General features: G+C 41.0%; 1 long non-coding RNA gene across 1 annotated transcript; it reads left to right on the top strand.

Annotated features, from left to right (window-relative positions):
• Positions 1-10,292: 10,292 nt before the first annotated feature.
• Positions 10,293-15,135, top strand: LOC130197524 (uncharacterized). The gene is made up of 2 exons (XR_008832482.1): positions 10,293-11,009; positions 13,910-15,135. It is a non-coding gene; the product is annotated as an uncharacterized LOC130197524 (long non-coding RNA).
• The last annotated feature ends 431 nt before the right edge of the window (positions 15,136-15,566 follow it).

A 15,566-nucleotide genomic window follows, 5' to 3' on the forward strand; every position in this document is an offset into this window, starting at 1 on the left:
ACTCCTACGAACAAATAATGAGGTGGAATAATGCCTGACACCAGCCAGACAAGCTCGAGACAACCTATTGTTCTCCTCTCCTCCGGGTATTCGGAGAAAAAAAACCACATTTCACCTTGGTTGATCTCAACACTCCCAGGATTTCATCCTGTCCAGCGCTCGGAGGAGCGCAGCAGAGAATCCAGTATATTAGACAACTTTTACAGTGGATACTCGGATGAAGTGTAAAACAGAGCAGGGTGTGATTCAAAGCCTGGCCTTAATAAGGCCTCTGGGGCCTGTGAGGGAGTCCACTGTCTTACAGCCCTCCGATGCTTTTTCTAAAAAGAGAAAGCGAGAGGTGTGGCTGAGTCTCTCCTCAGTGGGATCTAACTGGGCAGAACGGAACAGTTTGACTAAGGGAGAGAAAAAGATGGCAGCGTGGAGATGATGTGACGGAGAGGAGTAAATGTCACATTTAATAAGCCGGTCAGATGTTTTCATTCTGTCACATCAGTCAATTATTGTTTTTTTAGTAAGTGGATCAAAGGCTATTTCTGTTGCACAATTTGTGTATCCTCCCATTTAAATAAACGCTGGCTGAAAAAAGGGACCAGTGGCCGCTCATCTGAAATAACATGACACAAACAACTCGTACCGACGTGTCTTTTTGTGCCGGTGTCCTACTTTGTGTGTGAGAATGTGCATGCAGTGTTTTAGTGATTTCCTAAATCCAGTCAGACGCAGTATCCTCGCCTCCGTGTCGGTAGAAGAGATGGGTGGTCCACACTCACCTCCCTGCTTTGCGTCCGCTCCAGGTCACAGCGTTGCATAAACATAAGGCGGCCGAGAGCTGACAGCGTGCTCATGTTTTTTGCACAAAGTTGGGAAGCGGAACCCGATCTTGGTCGCAATCCTTGATGATGCAACAGCTCAGAGCAAATGAAGGTTAGCCAGGGAGACGTCCCAAACAGAATAACACTATCTCATGTTTAATGTGCAAAAGTGTCTTAATATTATTTATCAATAAATTAGTTGGGGAAAGTTTTGATTGTGGTGCTAACACATGTTGCCTCTTCACTTGCTCTTCTCCTTCTTCTGGGGTCCCTCTGTCCTGGCCCCTGGGAGCGTTACGGAGGACTTGAGTACTGAAGGCTGATATGAGACGTTTTAGAAACTTTAAGATCTGGTGATTCCTTATGACCTTGTGCTACTGAAGAAAGTCCTGTAAACTGCCTCTTTACTGCTTTTCTTCTTCACCCCGAATAAAAGAAAGACTGTCTTGTCTGTGCGACGCTGTTAATTTGGTTCTGTCGGGCATCTGAACATCTTGGTTTCAGATATCACAGCAGGCAGACCCCCCCCCTCTCTCTCTCTTTCTCCCCATAGCCCCCTCTTTATCCTACTCTCTTTCTCTCTTAGCTGTTTGGATATATTCCCATATGATTATAAAAAGATTATAATTAGCTCCTCCAGCCATGGGCAATAGAATTGTTCATCAAGTGGGGACTGCACTCAGAGGCCCTTATACATTAATGCTTGTGCAAAAGTCAGAAGAATAGCAAATTCCCTTCTGCCTGCGTTGTTTTTTTATTCTCAGCAAAGCAGGGATTAATCTTTCTATATTTTATCAGTTAAAAAATAATTTCCCTCATAGTCCAAAAGGGGTAAGAGACATCAACCTGATGTTTTACTTTGTAAATGAAGTACTTTTAAAGCTTTAAGAATAGATGCAGACAATTTGTACATATATAAATATATATGTATATATATATATATATACTGTATATACATATTTTTTATATATAGATATATATATTTCCACTGTTTCTTCAGAATTATGATGCAAATTACTCTCTGAAAAAGTTTAATGTTGTATCTCTTTGAAAAGCCATATTAAAGAGATTCCCTTTCCTGGAGCCTTTTGACGTTTTTCTGTGAGTTTAATACTTACAACATGTCGCGATTCTGAAACGTATTCTGCTATGGAAAATAATTATCCGTCAGTGAATGAGATGCGCTGAACAATGGCTGTTCTTCTGCAGACAAAGAGCCTGCAGTCCACATCTGGTCTCATGTTTCCTCTCTCCTGTTATATTAATATGATTTGCTCACCTGGCAGCTGACTATCCTGTTATTCTGGAACTGTCGGTGCAGCTGCCTTCCGCCCCACCTGGAACAACATCTAAAAGCCTCCTATGCAAACTATACAGGGAAAGGGAAGGTGGTTCTCACCCGGAGACTTTGATGTTATCGCCACTTTTACTCGTTTCAGGAGCTAAATAATGACCTGGCGTTTCTAACAGAGAACTTTGAGTCTGACTACGTGGTTTACATCCCTTATAATGTTCTCGTGCAGAGTGTGTGAACTCTGACTTAACATCAGGTTAAACCGACGATCAAGACAGAGTCGTGGTACATTTCTTTAATTTATTTAACTTTTTCCTCCTTTAACGTGCATTGGTAAAAACTGAAAATAAAGACAAAACAAACACTTAGTCTACATTCCCAAACAGAGTGATAATATGAATTGACATTGTCGAAACACTTATGGCATTGCCTCTTTGATGCTTCTCAGTGAATGCTGTCTTTTACACGTCTTTTATATTCGCAGATATATATATATGTAGGTATATGTATATAGAAAAAATATGTATTTATATACAGGACTGTCTCAGAAAATTAGAATATTGTGATGAAGTTCTTTATTTTCTGCAATGCAATTAAAAAAACAAAAATGTCATGCATTCTGGATTCATTACAAATCAACTGAAATATTGCAAGCCTTTTATTCTTTTAATATTGCTGATTATGGCTTACAGCTTAAGAAAACTCAAATATCCTATCTCTAAATATTAGAATATCATGAAGAAGTATACTAGTAGGGTATTAAACAAATCAATTGAATTGTCTAATTAACTCGAAACACCTGCAAGGGTTTCCTGAGCCTTGACAAACACTCAGCTGTTATAAATCTTTTTTTTTACTTGGTCTGAGGAAATATTAAAATTTTATGAGATAGGATTTTAGAGTTTTCTTAAGCTGTAAACCATAATCAGCAATATTAAAAGAATAAAAGGCTTGCAATATTTCAGTTGATTTGTAATGAATCCAGAATGCATGACATTTTTGTTTTTTAATTGCATTACAGAAAATAAAGAACTTCATCACAATATTCTAATTTTCTGAGACAGTCCTGTATATACATACATATATATTTAAATATGTACAAATTGTCTGCATCTATTCTTAAAGCTTTAAAAGTACTTCATTTACAAAGTAAAACATCAGGTTGATGTCTCTTACCCCTTTTGGACTATGAGGGAAATTATTTTTTAACTGATAAAATATAGAAAGATTAATCCCTGCTTTGCTGAGAATAAAAAAACAACGCAGGCAGAAGGGAATTTGCTATTCTTCTGACTTTTGTCCCTTATTTAACAAATGCACAACTTAAAAATATCATAAACTGCTCATAGTTATCACTAAATGGTGTGTATGGCATGAATTCAGATAAACATAAGAAAAACAACCGCCAACGTAAACAGAGGGACATTATCTTATAAAATAGCAGATCTACAGCATTTCAAAACGTAACATCCACATGATGGCTCGCTTTAGGAGCAAAGTGTACGTTAATGGCCTCTAAAAAGCCCATTTCATCTCCCCGTCTCAGTGTCTCTGTATTCTCTTGAAAAGTAGCCTTTAATACTGATAGCCAAAGGGGTTTCTATTAAGCTCTACAACCAGAAAAGAGCTCTTCAAGCATTTAACTACCAGTGTGAAATTAGGTTTTATTTAGCTGAAATGACGTATTGTATTAAAAGACATTTGTCTGCTGATAATTACACAAACCGTATATTATTATATGCAGTTATAACTTGGCATCATATAGATTTAGATGAGCATTTTAAGGTGTGTGTATAGATGGGTTTACCTTCCGCCGGATGCCTGAACAACAGTCAAGAAATTAAAAACGTGTGAGTTTCTGTTTACATGATCCATTTTAGCTCCACCGGCTCAATTACTTTTACAAGACTTGCCATCTTATCTGTAATTGTGATATCTCCCACAATAGAGAATAATTTACTTAAGGAATGTACTGTTTATTAACTGGCTGAATATGATTAAAAACAGAGGGAGGTTGGACAGATACACAGCCATCCTGCATGTTTCATGTTGAATTGTAATTGTACAATTTTATTCTATTACTATTTCCAGTGTTAAAAAGTGCCATGCTGCCCTCTGTCTGTAATATATGGGAATTGTTTTTATCCACCCAAAACAAAAGACCAGTTTGGATATTGTTTCAGAAGAAACTCATTTAGTCTTCATTTCCTTGCGTTTATGATTCAAATTAAATTATAAATACAACTTTTATTGATCGCACAGTGGGCAGATTCTTCTCTGCATTTGACCCATCCTTAGTTATCAGTGGCGGCTCCTGAAAAAATTCTCAGGGGGGGCAATTTTTTTGATAATGATTAACCCAAAACCACAGACCTTCAGACAGCTGTCTATGTGTAGCATCATCACAATGCCATCAAGTCATGTGACTCCAGTCAGTGTGACGGCTGTGACTGAACTCTGTATGTGAGCTTGTAGTTAGTTCATAAGCACAGACAGTCTGAGGCCGTCTGTTAGCTGCTGTCAGTAATCCAGCTCCTGGTCTTTGATTTGGTGATTTTTTTCAACAAGATTTAAATAATTATTATAATAATAAATATCAGATCCCCATTTGTGACTCCTGCATCTGAGCTTTTTCAAATAATAGAATAAATGCAATTGTAATCACTTTCAAGTAAACCAGATTGCTCCACCAGACAAGAAAAAAGCTCAGTTTTTGTTTTGAAGGGCAACACCAGAAAAACCAAACTCACGGAGGTAAAACCTGGCAAATCGCCAATAATCTCGGCTGTCGCGCATGCGCAGGCGCAACTTGTTAATGCCGTAACGTAAACATTTACACTAAGGTACAGGCATCTCAACATTTATTTATTGATGACTTAGTTTTATGTCTCTGTACTTTGACCTTGTGTAACATGTGAAGTTATCAATAAAGGTCTTTCTGCATTTCCCCTGCGCCTCACCTGTCGTCCTACGTTCCTCTTTCAGGAGCACAGCTGACAACACGGCTGTCAGAGAACCCGTTTACAGGCGTTCATTAAAATCAGGCGGAGATCTTTTCTGACGTCGATCGTCAGGAAGAAAACGTTTCAGAAGACACTTTAGAAAATGTTCGAGAATGAGGAACAATGTGTTTCTGATTTTATTTTCATTTTATTTTGGAGAGTGACAGCGAACGTCTCCGAGATCTACCGGTCGATCGCGATCGACGTGTTGGCGACCGCTGCTCTAGGAGGTCCGACTTATATTGTTGCCAATGTGTCTTCATTGTTACGCCGATCGAAAGGAGTCTCTTTCAAAGAAAGAATTGAATCGCTGCTGTTGGCCTGAGCACCGGCCATCTCGACTGAATACGCCTCTGTCGAAGCTGTATGACGTACTGAGACGCTTTTACGTCGATTACTGATGACTGATTACTGGAGGGGCGACTCCTCCCGGAAGCCATAGAGAATGCATTGAGAGCTCTGTTTTGTGAAAAAAATGGGTTTAACATTGGAGTCAATGGGAGAGGTCTGGGGCGATTTTCATTTCGCCCAAAGTCGCCCCAGAAGGGGCGGGGCCATTTGAAGCACGACTTTAGGCTGACTGAATGACGGTTACCTGATTGGACAATGACACACAGAGGCAGAGCAGACGTCTAGTGGTAGAATGCGACTTTTTTCTTTTCCCCCCGAGGCAGTGCGTCGCCCCAATCGCCCTTATGGACAAGCCGCCCCTGTTAGTTATTAAGGAGCAGTGGGCTGCATGAAGTACCCGGGGAGCAACTGAGGGTTCAGTGTCTTGCTCAAGGACACTTCAACATGCAACTATGGGGAGAGCGGGGCTTGAACTGAGTACCTTGTGGTTACGGACGACCCCCCTCCCCCAGGAGCTACAGCCGTAAGTCTTCCATCGATATTTATAAAAACAAATGTGGTGATGAAATAGATCCCATATTATTAAAATGTATATATATATATATACACATATATACAGTACATATATATATATGTACATATATACACATATATATACTATATATATATGTGTAAGTATATATATTTATGTATTTATATATATGTGTATATGTATGTATGTATATGTATATATATATATATATATATATATATGTGCAAATTGTAGGACTGCATTGTTTCATTTACGTAACATTTTTAAAAAATCAGGGACATCTTGTTTCAGAGCAATGCAGACCAACTGGTTGATGTGTTTTTTACTTCCTGACTAGATTATTGCAATTCCTTTATAATCAGGTTGCTCTAATGAGTCTCTCAACCCTCGTAATGTCCTCCCAACTGAAATACACCTTTTGTCCTCTGGGGTCAAAATGACCCCGCCTGTTTTGACTGTTATTTAAGCATAAAGTATAAATGTTCAACGCATTCTGTTTCACACCTTTAGTCTTACCTTGAACACACGGTTGGGCCGTGGTGGCTCGTCTCTCTCTGTGGGAAATATTCTTCTATCGCAGCTGGGTCCTCTTCCTCAGATTGTACCTCATCAGTTGATTATTACTCTTCATCATCATAAGTGAAGTCCTTCACTTCAGACTCTTCTTCCATTCAGCTTCAGATTCTTCCTAATGTTCTTCATGTTCCTTCACTTCAGACTCTTCTTCCATTCAGCTTCGGATTCTTCCTCATGTTCTTCATGTTCCTGCACTTCATACACTTCTTCCATTGAGCTTCAGATTCTTCCTCTTGTTCTTCATGTTCCTTCACTTCAGACTCTTCTTCCATTCAGCTTCGGATTCTTCCTCATGTTCTTCATGTTCCTGCACTTCATACTCTTCTTCCATTGAGCTTCAGATTCCTGCACTTCATACTCTTCTTCCATTGAGCTTCAGATTCTTACTCATGTTCTTCATGTTCCTTCACTTCAGACTCTTCTTCCATTCCTGCAGCAGGTGATGTGGGGCCTTCTTCAGAGGAAGAAGTAGCATGTGGTCTGGATGTTGGCTCCATCACCTCATCATGACTTTTCCTCTGACCCTGAATCCTCCTCATCAGTTGATTCTTCCTCATGATGTTCAGTGTTGTCCTCCTGGTCATATGTTCCACGACCCTAGAGGACAACAGACGTTATTAAGTTAAATAAATCACCCATAATTCAATCAAATCATGAAGAGCATAGTATCAAACAACCCCCATTATTTTCCATTCATTTTATGAATACAAAATATATTTTAACAGCAAAAGATTTCGTTTGGGGTCAGAATGACTCCAGGACAACATGGGGGTCCCTGCAGTTGATCCAGAATGCTGCAGCTTGTGTACTCACTACAACTAAGAAATAAGATCACATGACTCTTGTATTGGCTGCTCTGCACTGGCTCCCTGTAACATCAATAATCACATTTAAAATTCTCCCCTACAAAGCCTTGATTGGTGCTGCTCCATCATATCTTAGGGAGCTTGTAGTACCATATTGCCCCACTAGATGGCTGCGCTCACTAAATGCGGGGCTATATGGTTCATCGAGTCTTAACAAATAGGATGGGAGCCAAAGCCTTCAGTTATCAAGCTCCTCTTTTATAGAACCAGCTTCCATCTTCAGTCCGGGAGGCAGACACAGTCACCCCATGTAGAGTAGACTTAAGACTTTCCTCTTTAAATGCCCTGGTCCAGCCCATAAGCTGCTATAGGCTTATAAGCCGGGGGACGTTTTAGGATACACCTATCTCCTCTTCTCTCCTTATGGACAAATGTACATCTCTTCATTGCACATTACTAACTCTACTTCTCTCTGGAGTATTTGTGCCTTCATTGGGTCCATTGGACCTGGCTGTGTCTGAAGCTGGTCCTGCTCCTGCCTCCTTGCCCCTGCTTCCTGCATCCAGACCCTTGCCTGTACCTGGCCTCCTTCCCAATGGCCCCTCCTCCTCCTTTGTGCCTACTGCCTCAATGGCCTGGTCTCATTGGTCTGGCCTCCTTCACGATGCCTCCTGCCTGGTGGGCCGGCCTCCTGCCCCCTGCCATGGCCCTGCTGATGCCCCCTCCTCCCCCTCCTCTCTTCCTCCTTCTGTTTCATGGATCATGGAGGTCTGGATCGTGGTCCATGCCTCCTATACTCATTATTCATACATTCTGTCATATTCATCTAATGTGTTAATGGAACTCTGTAACGCTTCCTTCAGTACACATGACATCTATTGCTTCTGTCCATCCGGGGAGAGGGATCCTCCTCTTTTGCTCTCCTTCAGGTGTCTTCCCTTTTTTCCACGTGAAAGTTTTTTTTCTGTTTTTTGGGGGAGTTTTTCCTGATATGATGCGAGGTTCTGGATGTGTAAAGATTGTAAATTTGTAATTTGTGATTTTGGTCTTTACAAAATAAACCAAATTGAATAGATCTGTCAGTTTTTCCGGAGGCTTGTTTTAGGCCCACAAGAGTATCAAAGTTACAACTCAAAACAGTGTCTTCCTGAGTTACAAGGTAATTAAGTCAATGGTGGTGAGTAAACATACATCAGCTCAACGGTCATAATTTAGAAAGGGACACCTTAACATGCAGCACCTCACACCTCTGTGACATGTTTCCATCCCACAATGCATGGGGATGCACAATAGCACACTTTCTAATACAGCAATGGGTGATTAGATACTGTACATCATCTGTAAAGTCTAACTACATTATTTTCACATCTTGAAACATTGCTCATGATGAATATTTGATGAATGACAATAACATTTGTGTGACATTTTTAAGCAAAATAGCTGAAATGAAAAGATACATTTTGCAACCCAGCATCCAATGGTCCCTCCTGCTCACAGTAAGAGACACACATCATAATACATACTTTGTGTACGGTGTTTGTTTTTGTAGACCTATACCATATTGTATACACTTAATACATATTAAAAGAAGAAATTGCATATCAAAACCATTCATATTTTCCTGATTTTCTTTCCGATATTTTATATATTAGTTTTAGTAGGGTTCAGTCAACTTCTCTTACCCTTTATTCTCAATGACATTGACTTGTCTTATTGTTTTTATATATAGATGTGAATGACGTAAAGGCCTTAGCATAGGATTGACGTATATTTATCAAAGCAGTAACCTCTCCAGCATTTGTGGAATATGTTGTTGTACTAATGTATTCATATTTCCCCGATATGAGCTGTTGCTGTACTGCTATTGCATTTTTTTGAATTATGTAGTTGTCCAATTGATTAAATATTAATTAAAAAACAAAAACTAATTGCAAACACTCGTGTTCTGTCAGCCAGCAGGGGGCGCTCGTGGTCTAGGAAAGAGGTGCCAAGGTTTACCATTTAAAGGAATAGGGCTGTGTTTATTTCCAGTTAATTTCCTGGAGGCTTCACTCGAACAAACTCATTAAGTTGAAACTAAAAGCGCACAACAAAAGAAACATGCACGTACATTTGTAACACCCACTGGCTCTTTTTTAAAATATATATTTATTTTTTACTTATTATGTGTAGCTGCTGGAAGCCGACCCCTGGGGCTTTTCCGTAATTTAACCCCTGCGTGTACAGTATGTCTGCCTGTTTGGAGGCTACCTTTACCAAACACCACAATGCAATCCCTGCATCCGTGTGAGTGCGCGCGTGTGTGTATTAGAGAGAGGGGGAGAGAGACAGAGAGAAAGAAATAAAGAAAAGAGACGTCGTGTGGGTTGCTGGGGATCCATTTGTTCGTGGTCTTTTCTGAATGGGTGCTAGCTGGACGAACCATGAGCCACCACACTCGCATATAAAAGTGAATCCATCTGCGTGTGTGTCAACCCTGCTCTGGAGGAGGCCAGCGACTATTTTAGTCACTACAGCTGCTGGCTGCCGTTGTTGTTAGCGAAGATTTGCATGAGCTGGAGCACCAACGGTTGACAATCCCCCTTCACCCCGGTTGAAATCCAGACTCCATGTTTTCCGCCCTCCCTGGCCATTATTTTATTTACTAAATGCCCATATCACTCCGCGGGGTCAGAGAGTATTTTGAAGAAATTGTCAAACGGTTTGCGTTATATTTATGTCATACATTCTCATCGATGTTATTGAATATTTTCCACACTCACGAAACATCCTTTTCTCGACAGACCACACATGTTTTATATGCCGTTGTTTTGGTAGGGGGAGGTGGATCTAGTTTTCGAGGAGCCTAGAGGGGCTGTGCTTCGGTCCCACTTATCATTAGATATGGCCACCGTTATTGAGTCCACCGAAGCGTAATCTTCAACTTAATTTAGTGAGATTTCATAGTCATCTTGCAGTTCTGCAACCGTGGCAGGCGACATGTTATTTTTGGCGAGCTAATGTTTGTTTTTACATGTCTTTGAAGGCGGTTGTTGCTGCGTGGCAGGCTGGCTGCGAGAGTCTCCTAACTGGCCGCTTGGTCCCACAGCTTGTCGATGCTGAAGAAAATAGAACCAGTTGCCAACCAAGCGGTCGGCACCCGACGTTTCGCTCTGCGCGTCGCCGTACGGTCGCCGAGGATCCGCATTTAAAGTTTAATTCGCGGGGTATTGACTCCTGCGGCCGCCTGGGTTTTGGCGTTGGTTTGTTTGTACGTTAATGGTACAAATTGTTGGCCGTAGACTTGGGTGGCTAACGCCAACTAACGTTAGCTCCATAACCCGAACTCGTGCGACGACAGCTGTCATTGGAGAAAGGAAAGTGATCCCCGCAAATGCGCGTGCAGCCGACGTGGGGTTCTGTTGGATTTACATCGTCCGCCTCCCCATCAAATGGGCAAAGTTGGGAATAACATTGCAACGTTGGAATATCATGATATGCGTGAAGCATTTGTGAGAGCTGCGGTGTTGCTTCATTGGAGAGGCTAGCTAACTCCATTAGCTCGCTAGCTAGCGGGGGGGATAAAAGTGCGACGTTTCATCCCCAGTATTTTGGATATGAAGAGGATAATTCGCTACTCATAGGCGCTGGAAGGTAAGCCGCAGCGACGTGTTCAATTCCTTTTCGTGCAAGCTGGATTTGTTTGTCTTTTCGCCTTGTGAAGTAAAGCTCAGCCGACGTTACCCACCTCCAGTCTGATGTTGGGGGTTTGTCGCCGCCTCGGCTTTCATGACTCAGACTATTCAACGGAACGCTTCACGGGGTGATATTCAGAAATAACGAGGTTGTAACGTTACACGTTCAAGGCGATATATGTGGTCGACATGCACACGCCACTATCGGTAATGTATACCGAAATGCAGAAAACAAAGCTTACGTCATTGTGGAACGTATCATTTGCACTTTTTGTGTGGCAGTGTAGTTCCCCAGAACAGTTCCGTTTCATTGAATAGACCGAGCCTTTGTGTGTGTTTGTGTGTGTGTGTGTGTGTGTTGGGGACCAATGATCATCATTACATTGTAACGTTACCCGGTTGTAAGTTGGCTGGTAGTTAAAGCTGGCGGTATACGTTAAGTTTACCATCTCCAGGCTATTACGGGCAACGTTGGCCGGTGGACAACAAAAGGCTGAAGCGTCAATGTTTGGTGTTTTGTGGGCAAAGGCGTGAGTTACAAGCTCGTGCGACGAGTTCGCCAACTATTTGCAACCATAGGTAGTAACCTGTTTGCTAACGCGACGTGAGATCTCTTTCAAACTTGTCCCACTGACTACACCGTCTCGCAGCCGAAGCCTCTCTGCTGTTCTCCGGTGGAACAATGGAGGATTGCCTCATTTCTTATCCCCGTTTTCAGCCACATTCGGACGACGTGAACGTTTATTTCGTCCGCGGTCGCCAAAGAAAAAAAGGCGACAGAGTTCAACGCGACGGGCTAGCGTCGCTAGCTGTGTGCGACTGCTTTGTGCCCGAGCTTGAGTTAATAAAAGCTAACGTTAGCATGCCTCCGACTGTGACGACTGTGGTGGTCGTGACTGCCTTATGGTCGCCAGATCCGAACCTCGGATGCCCCAACGAGCATCAGTTTCCGTCCAGGCTCTTTAATCTGCTTATAAAATGCTCCTTATCCAACTAGTTTTGTGTTGCATCACCACCTACAGTGGTTTGGGGCAACGGTGTACCGTTAAGCCCCCCCTGTTTCGTATCTGAGGAGTTATAGGTTCACATTAATACATTCTGGATAATTGTTCTGACACGACCATTGTAATGAATGATATTTATTGTGGAGTTTGGTGTTATTGGACCACCATCTGTCCACAGAGCCTGGAGGCCAATGTAGACATAAGAGAGAGATAATTTAACGCAGATCGGCAGTGGAAGATGGTTTGAGTCCCACCATCTCCAACAGCCCCAATAGAGAGCCTTCTCTTTGGATTCTGAAATCTTTTTAGGCCATATAGTGTTCTTTCGAAACGCAGCACATGACTCGCTACCAATATCAATAATGTTAAATAACCGTTAAAAAAAAAGTATGCAATGTAGGGCAAACATATCCCCACAGCATTGGCATTGCAAACATTAAGTTGCCCTGCAAAGGATACAACATAATGCAAATTAGACCCACTATAGTCCATAACAATTTGACTGAAAATGAAATCTAGCGAAGTTGACTTAGCGTGACTCTTCCTAAAGATTACTACTATGTAGTCATGTAATTTAATTTTGGGATAGAAAAACAAGCCAGCAAGTGGCTTGTCTGGATTTTTGCATCCACCGTTATAAAATGATTACCAGTGGTCGAAAACATGCTACTTCTGCTGTTTTTAATACCATTTTCTTAAGTATGAGTGTTTGTGAAGGTGATAGTATCAAGTACCCTACATGTATACCTCGATGAAATTGGAAAATATGTTTGATCTCATTCATTTAATTGGACTTTATTTATTTTAGCACATGTATGACAACCCAGGGAGGCTCTATTGTGTTGATGGTGCTCTGGTCTTGTCAAACAGTTCACGGCCATGACGGGAAATGTATATCCAGAATTCTCTTGCCTTTTTCTAGGTTTTTTTTGTAATTTCTTTTTACACCAACTGCCAAGAAAAATGTCCTCACCAGCCACTTGGTCCTTGTCTAGAATCACTGTAGCCAAAGCAGCTGCAGTCAGCGACGTCTGTTGGGTAAGAAAGTAGCGTTCTGACGAGGCTGTCCACCCCCAAAAGAAACAAAAAAATCTGCATGAAGCTACACACTTCTATCATGCCACTGTTGAGCTCTGTGATGGAAAAATAAAAATACTTTCTTTAGTGCATTATCACACTGGCGGCGCTGCAACAGAGTAAACGCCTTGCTGCACTGCCTTGTTGAGAGATGCTCGATGTTGATGTGCAGGCAACCAGACTTTTTAAACCCGCCTGTAAATCACATGAAGAAAAACCTGAATAAATGAGTGGCAAAAAACAACAAACGCACATGCCGGCATAAAGGGCGCACTGAATATTTGAGCATAAAAATTATATGAATCACAAGCTATGCCACAATTCCCTTTTTCAACCCAGTGGAAACCTGTCATTGAAATGCAGAATAAAGGACTATCTTTTGGTAGAATGATGTTCAAACCTCCAGTGGAGTTCCAGGACTGAATCATATGACAATGAAATTGCGTAAACCAAGAAATCCATGGAAATAAAAGGTTTTGATTGATTAAACTATAATAGAGATTAGACCCTGACTTCAAAGTTGGAGATATCAGTCATTTGTAATGGCGTCAATATCTTCCACTTGGGTCAAATAGCCATGTCAACAACTGCACACAGAATGGCTGCAAAGGGCACCATCGCTGGTGATTTCATCACAACAAAATCCAATATTAACACAAATACAATTGATTCAGCTCATGTGACGGGAGCATACAATGTTTGTTTGTGTCTGGTTTCGTTTGTTAAACTGGGAACCTTAATCTAACTAACTGTGTTTGTATTGAACTCTTCCGTACAGGACATCTGGCTGTGGCATCTCTGTCGTATGCTTGGTGGTCTAATCAAACTCGATGGACATTGGACAACTATTTGATTCAAACTATGCGTCAACACAACGGAAGTCGGATATTATTCTTTGGATACACTTAAAACATTAAATCCACTACGGCATCACCATCAGATTGTGTCAATTAGCGAAACTAAAGACACTTTACAACACAAATTACACATTGCTTTGAAATGGCATCCCTTCCAAGGAGGCGTGGGCATCGTCATGGCTGATTTAGATTCTTGGAAAAACCTGTGAACAAGTCAGAATAAGATGTGTTTTTCCTGTTATTTCTACTCTGAAGAATTGTCTGTAATGTTTGAACGCAGCATTAGTACTAAATATTCCAAAAGCAGGGTGACTTTTGGAGATGTGCCACAGTTATACTGGGTGAAAAGAAAGCGATGCGTTTCTCCAGTTTTTATAGAATCGGTGTCTAAAATTCAAAGGCATTTGTTTTGAGTAAAGGGTTTGGGTTTGTTTCTTTGAATCAGAATAACTCGTTCATTTGCGACGCTTCAATCATTTGGGGTAATAAAACTCAAGTATCACCAATCGGTGTCACGGATCGGATCGGCACAAAATAAAAAAGGGAACAAATGTAACTTTTAGAGATCCCAATGACACTTTTTTGCCGATAACAATTGTCAATCATTGATGATCCATATTGACAGATACCGATGCTTTTGTTGTTTTGTTATAGCAGCCGGTCTACAAGGCTCTAGACCAGGGGTGTCAAACTCATTTTCACCGTGGGCCACATCAGCATCATGGCCGCCCTCTTAAAGGGCCGGAAACACTTTATAAACTCCTTGACCATATTGTTAAATTACTCTCTTTGCATTTGATTATTGTTTATTTGAGTGTTGACATATTGTTCATAGGAAAATGTCTCTAATATTACAACATGAATCCATTTAATTTGAAACCTTCAAAATAAAAGCACGGGACATTGTTCTTTAATTTCTTTAAGAAAAAGGGATCACATGTCTTTCAAGCCGTTAAGGGCCACATAAAATGATGCGGTGGGCTGGATTTGGCCCGCGGGCCTTGTGTTTGACACCTGTGCTCCAGACAATCTGAAGTCAATGTAAACCATTACCATTTCTAAATGTTATCCTTTTGTAATATTCTCCTATAGTGGTTTTTGCGTAACTCAAAATTCAAACGAGCAAATAAAAGATTGTATTTGGCAAGCCAATGTTTGTTTTTACATGTCTTTAGAGAAGCTAAGTATTTCTATTGATTAAAAAATAAATACAAATGTTTTATTAGTGTTAATGATGTATTATAAGCTGCTAATAAGTAGTGTTGGGAAGTTAAAGAAGTCATAATTCCCTCTCTACTATCTGTTGTATTTCACCGTTCCTTACCTTTTCCCCTAAAAGACCCAATGAAGGAAAAGGTCCATTCCCGTTATAGACGTGAACGAGAGGTGCACGGTGGCCTGTTTAGCCACTTCTGGCCACTTGGCCTCATGCATAAAGTGGGATTTTCACTCACTCCAGTGTACAAGTACATCCCATGAGCAGTTCTGAGTGAACTGTATTCACATATAACACAAATTAATTCGTGGAGTGTTTCTGCACCTTATGAATGCAAACAGCCAATGGACATGAGAGCTGTT

Source organism: Pseudoliparis swirei, chromosome 8 (genome assembly GCF_029220125.1).
Source record: "Pseudoliparis swirei isolate HS2019 ecotype Mariana Trench chromosome 8, NWPU_hadal_v1, whole genome shotgun sequence".
Classification (NCBI taxonomy): Eukaryota; Metazoa; Chordata; class Actinopteri; order Perciformes; family Liparidae; genus Pseudoliparis; species Pseudoliparis swirei.